Genomic DNA, 6144 nt, shown 5'->3' with positions numbered 1-6144 from the left:
CGGAGAGGGAGATCCATCGTGCGGACTCCGACCGGCCCCACGTCGGTATCTCGGGACGTCGTCGTCCTGCTATCCATGCATCTTTTTTTGTGTGTATGATCACAAGCGCGCTCGGTCGGGATTCGCCAATCTTGTTGTGTACGTACTGTTAGACATTGTGACAGGCTTTGCCTTCATACCTCTTTGTATACATATACCATACGTTTTGTGTATTGGATACGAAACCAAACTCATGTACCCCTGCCGCTATATTAAGATATAACCCGTGCGAGGTCAAAGCATGGTCCCCCAACAAACTTTCTGGTGGTAGCAGAGCCTCCTCTTCCGTGACCTAGATGCTAACGAAAACCCGCTGCCCCCGCTGTGATCAGCCGCCATCGTAGTACTCCTGCCGCTGCTACACACAAACACATACAAGGCTACAACCAAAACCCCAGCCGCCGGCGCTGCTAATCTAGCCGCCGCCATCAAAACCCAAAACTACAACACCCTACAAGCCAAAACCCGTCGCTACACCGGATTGTACTGATTAATGCATTGCATGGAGGAAATTAAGTGCTAGTTAGAACATTACATATTCCCACTTATCAATTTTTTAACAGGCACATTTTAATCGGCAAGGGAAATATTTTAATATCACAAAAATAACAATTACACGTAACCTCTACACAACAAGATGTCTTAAGACATCAACGATGCACACCACCAAAAAATAAAATATTAAAAGAAGTCAAAAAGATCCAGCGCGGTGATCAAACTCACATAACAACATCACTCTAACCACCAGCAAAAACAATAATCGGACAACAACAAAAAAATGTTCAAAAGCAATACCTCGAAGAAGAAAATAATGCACACTCATCATCGTCGTCTGATCGAAAATCTTAGTTTTTATTATGGACGAAGCCCAGGTTTGTAAAATAATATCTTCAGCAAAATTATTGCCAGTACAGCGATAATTGATAGACTTTGTATTTTCACCTTAAAATCGCGACTCGTATTTAAGGGGCACCAGCACAAAATAAAGTCCTCTTGTGCTATTACTCCGGCTTGTCAGGCCAATTATGAATATGATATTTTTTCCAATTACGACCAGATCCCTGGGACCAGCAGACAGCCGAACCCACATACAACGGCCACGGTCATCCACGCCCACCGGCCGCGATATCCGATCCGAACGCGCGCTTGGCCTCCGGGAGGTCCCACGTCGTCGTCGGTTTCTCGGGACGTATACGATCGAGAAGAAAACGAATGGATGCGGTGAATGGTGATCGCATCTCTGGACAAGTGGGGCATTTCTTTCTAGCTACATACTACAAGTGGAGTATTTATGTAGGACCCCACGCGTGCTCTGTCGGGATCAGTGACGCAGGGAGAAGCTCGTTAATCTTGAGTGTGTACCTCGAGCTAACTATCAAGGACGTTCCACTTGGACGTGTGTGGACGCGTATAAATCTGCAATACATTGTGGTTGCTGCTTGAAATTATTAGCTATACCAAGCAAATCAGTGGCCTGCCTTTTGGATCTGAGCTACCAATATTAGAGCATCTCCAACAGGCGCGCTATATAGGCCGCGCGGCATAAAAACGTCCGATATAGCGCGCGTGGGAGGGAATGTGGCGCTCCAGCAGGCGCGGTAAACGGTGCGACGCTGTAAAAAATTTAGAGCGCGCGGCGTTTTGCACAAACCGGAGCGGCATATCTGGCGCATCGGCTACAGCGCGCGGCAACGCTCGTCCAAGCGCGAAAAATCCCCCGCGCTGAACCTTCCTCTTCTGCGTCGGCCCGACGCGCCAATCCGTCGTCTCGCGCGCCGCCGGCGATCCCGACGATGGACGACCCTCCGCAACCGCCGACCCTCCCTACTCGTCCCACCCTCCGCCGTCGCCACTTCCGCCGCGCCACCGCCAAACCTTAGCGGCGGCGGCCGACGGCGGCAACTCCAACGAGCTGCCGCGCGCGCTCTTCGTCCCGCGCGCGGGCTGCCTGCACGCACGCTGCCGCGGCGCGTATGGTCGCGCAGGGCATCGACAACGCGTGGCCCGCGCCGAGGAGGGGAAGGCGCCGTCGAACAAACGGTCGTACCTCGGCCCCGCCGCCGTCGCGCCGCCGAAGAAAGCGAAGGCGCCCGTCCCCCACCGGCAGCCTCCTCCTCCGACGCCGAACCAGGCGCCTCCTCCTCCTCCTCCGCCGCCGACCCAGCCGACGCCTTCGTCCGGTAACCGCGCGGGCGCACATATGGTGGATGATGAAATGCCAGAGAGGTAAAAAAACACTAGTTTTTGTCGAATTGTAGTTTATTAGATGCATACCTAGCCGTATAGTAATGAATTTCATTGCAATGTAGAGTGGATGATGCGGCATTCATGGAGACAATGAATGTTGGATCCTCGTTCTTGCATGATGAAGCCGCCGATGGGGAGGAGGAATATGAGGATGTAGATGAGGAAGGAGAAGTGTGATATGCATTATGTGTTCCACTTTGTCCATTTGAACCATATGTCGTGTGTCATTGTTGAACTACGTCATTTTGTGTGTCGTTGTTGAACTACGTGATGTTGTTGCACTTTGTGTCATTTGTTTCATGAATTATGTGTGTTTATTTGATCTTTGTGAATGCAAAATAGTCTAGGAATCTGTTTTCCGCGCCCGCTGTATTTTGCCGCCCCTGGCGGAGGACCATTTTTTCAGCCCGCGCACGCGCTGCATATTAGCGCGTCCGGCGGAGGAAAAATCGGCACAGCGCGCACTATCTGTTTACCGCGCGCAAATAGTTTTAGCGCGCCGCGATATAGCGCGCTTGTTGGAGATGCTCTTATACACTCATAATAAGCCTTTCGGTTGGTTGAAAATACGACACGCTTATGGATACAGATGAGCTTTCACGTATTGAAAAGGCTGCAAAAGCTTGAGAGATACATCTATCTAGCTTTTCATTTTTGGTTTTCCATTATTTTTGTTAAGAGAGGCGTGATCGACATCGTATACCCACTCCATCATGTATTTTTGTTATTAAAGGAAAAAAACAATCCGAAGCTGAAAAAGTATTCGTTTATTTCGTTGATTGCAACCGTGGAATGGACTTTGACAAATGATCCAAAAGAAACGCGCCACAAAATAGACTACAATCTTATTTTCCTCTGGTAGAGGAAAAAAAATATTTGCCCGCTCGAAGGAACAGATGCATTATTAAGAACTAGTCGAGATATCAACATGCACGCAACTAATCTAGGTGTGTAGAAAAAAATAAAAGAAAGCTAAAACGAAACAAAAACCATGGAAGTGATCAATGACTCTTAGCAGTTAGCAGCATGAAACAACCACCGCCAGTGACCAGTAACACTACACCTACGGATACTTTCTACAAAAAACGAGCTTACGGACATAGGTGGAGGCAAGGCACAGGGGTTGGATCCCTGAAATCACGGAAGGTTAAGTTAACTGAACCAATGACTTGTTTCCACATCTGCCCGTAGAATTTTTCCGTAAGCTCCTGTCCGTAGGTTCAGCATTTCCGGCCAGTGACTGCCCCCAACTGCGAAAGGTGGTTCTCCAACATTAACACCATGAAGGGATTCTACGGGATTCTAGTGTAAGCAATGCGCCAATGCATGTTAGCAATTTGGTTGGACGCGCCACTTGTAAACCATTTGGCACCATGTAACACTAATTCTCACCGTGTGCATGTAAGTGAGAATAGTGGCCAGCGAATGGGTAGAGGCTAGAAGCTCACAACACATCTGCCTACCATCATCTTACCCATCCACCCATCACAGGCGAGATCGAGCCATACCTTGAGATCGTCAGAGCATACTACAGATAATCCACCACGCCGTAAATATGAAGTAAGGTTTTGACCGGACGTTATACGTATATGGCGCGAATATGTATATACCTCTATCTTCACTGTCCTACCATTCCAATCTTTAAGCATGACCTCTCTGAATGAAATATATCGTTGTAAGCAACCTCAATAAATAACATTTCCCTTCCGATGGATTTTGGATGGCGATCGCCAGTAGAGAACGCGCGGCCTCCCGGCAGTCTCGTGTCGGTATCTCGACGCATACGATCTGAAGAAAACGCATGGATGCGGTGAACGGTCATTTGTATGGTGGATCATACGCGCTATCTGTCGGGATCAGTGACGCACGGAGATGCTCGTTAATCCGGCTGTGTACCTGTAGCTCACAGTCAACAACATTGAACATGGACGCGTGCGCTGACTAGTTGTCCTTGCGTGTGTGCTTCATGCATATACCCTTTACGAAGGCGTATAAATCTGCACTGCATTTTTGGCTGCTAGAAATTAGCAACAACAAGCAATCAGTGATGTCCCTTCTGGATCTAGCTAGAAGAACGCTAACAATAATACGCCATTTGATTGCTTGAGAATACGACATACTTATAGATACGGATGAGCTTTCACGTATCGAAAAGGTTGTGAGTTTTTGTAAGAGACGCGTAATTGGCATTGTATAACCAGTCGTGTATTCTAATATATAGGAAAAAATCAATCGAGAAATGAAAAGATATTCAGCTTGTGGATGCAATCTTCGATTGGACTTTGACAAAGTATCCAAAAATAATATGCCCCAAAAAGATAAAAAATTAATATTTTCCTTATGAAAAGAATAGTATCAAAGAGATATCATTTACACCCCGCCTCTGTAGAAACATTTTTTTTCGATAAAGGAAATATATTAATATCAAGAAGATACCAATTACACCTAGCCTCTGCAACAACGCACCACCCTAATGGCACTACGGATGCACACAGCCAAAAAACAAGAAAAGAAAACTAAGAAACAAAAGTCCCGCTATAGTATATCGGGCCTAACAACAGCAATACATCCACCGCCAAGACAACACTTGAATTACAGACTCTCCAATAACGACGCCTCCAAGAAGGGAACAGTGCTCAAACACCGTCGTCGCCCGATCAAAGATCTTAGGTTTTCACCCTGAAGATAGTCCCCGCTCTCAAAACAATGCCTCCACCAAGAACATTGCCAGGCACAACCAATTAAGGTCAGACCTTTGGTTTTCACCCTGAAAGGTAGGACTCTGCACTTCACCTGTGTTGTCGCCCCCACTTTCATACCGCTGCCGTGAAGCCCGGAACACCAAGCAAGTCCCTCAACAGCACAGAGACTTGAACCTCCCTTAGCTAGTCCTCCCCTCAACAGCGCAGAGACGTGAAGCCTCTGTAGAAACATAATGGTAAGAACTACTCGAGATGCAAAGGATACACATAACCAAAAGGAAAAGAAAGAAATAAACAAAACAAGAAAAGCCCGCCGAAGTGATCAATGACTCCTCTTAGCATGAAACAACCACCGCCAATGACAACATCCGGACTGCGAAAGCGGTTTCCCAAAAAACTCATAGAGAGCAACTGCCATCGCTCGATCAAACCACCATAGTCAAATCACGTGTTTTCACCTCAAAGAAAGTTACAATCTTTAGACAATAACTTCAACAAGTTACCAACAAAAACCCCACATTAGCAGATATACAACCAATAAAGATAGAACATAGAGTTTTGACCCTCCTGCAAAGTGAGCCTGCGAAGAGCAAAAAAAAAAAAAAACAGTCATCTTATGTTGCCGAACACAGTGCTACAAAGAGCTGGTCGGCAGCCAAACATATGTCATACGAACTGTTTCGACCGTATTCGCCCAACAATCTTATAGTCGAACCAAATTAAATCCCAAATAGTGTCCCTTTTGGATCTACCTAGAGGAACAGCACTATTACGCCGTTTCATTGATCGAGAACACAACACACTTGTATGGATAATTAGATATATGGATGAGCTTTCGGGTACTGAAAAGGTTGCCGAGGCTGAAGCAACACATATACGAAGGTGTTCTTTCTTTATTCCATTTTCTCAAGGGACGCGTAACTGGCGTTGTATATTCTCCCGTGTAGTGTGGAAAAGGCAAACAATCGAGAGCCGAAAAAGATAATCAGCTCGTGGATGCAAAGCAATCTTGGAATGCGCCTTGACGAAGTATTCTTCCATAGATAATGCGCCACGGGAAAAGCTCCGTCCGACTTTTCTCGTGTATAGGCAAATACGATTCAGGTAGAGTAGAAAAATACTGCCTCTCCGTATCATCATAAAGACGGACAGGATA

This window comes from Lolium perenne, chromosome 2, assembly GCF_019359855.2.
Source record: "Lolium perenne isolate Kyuss_39 chromosome 2, Kyuss_2.0, whole genome shotgun sequence".
NCBI classification, from domain to species: Eukaryota; Viridiplantae; Streptophyta; class Magnoliopsida; order Poales; family Poaceae; genus Lolium; species Lolium perenne.
The sequence above is the reverse complement of the archived record's forward strand: the minus strand, read 5'-3'. Positions refer to the sequence as shown.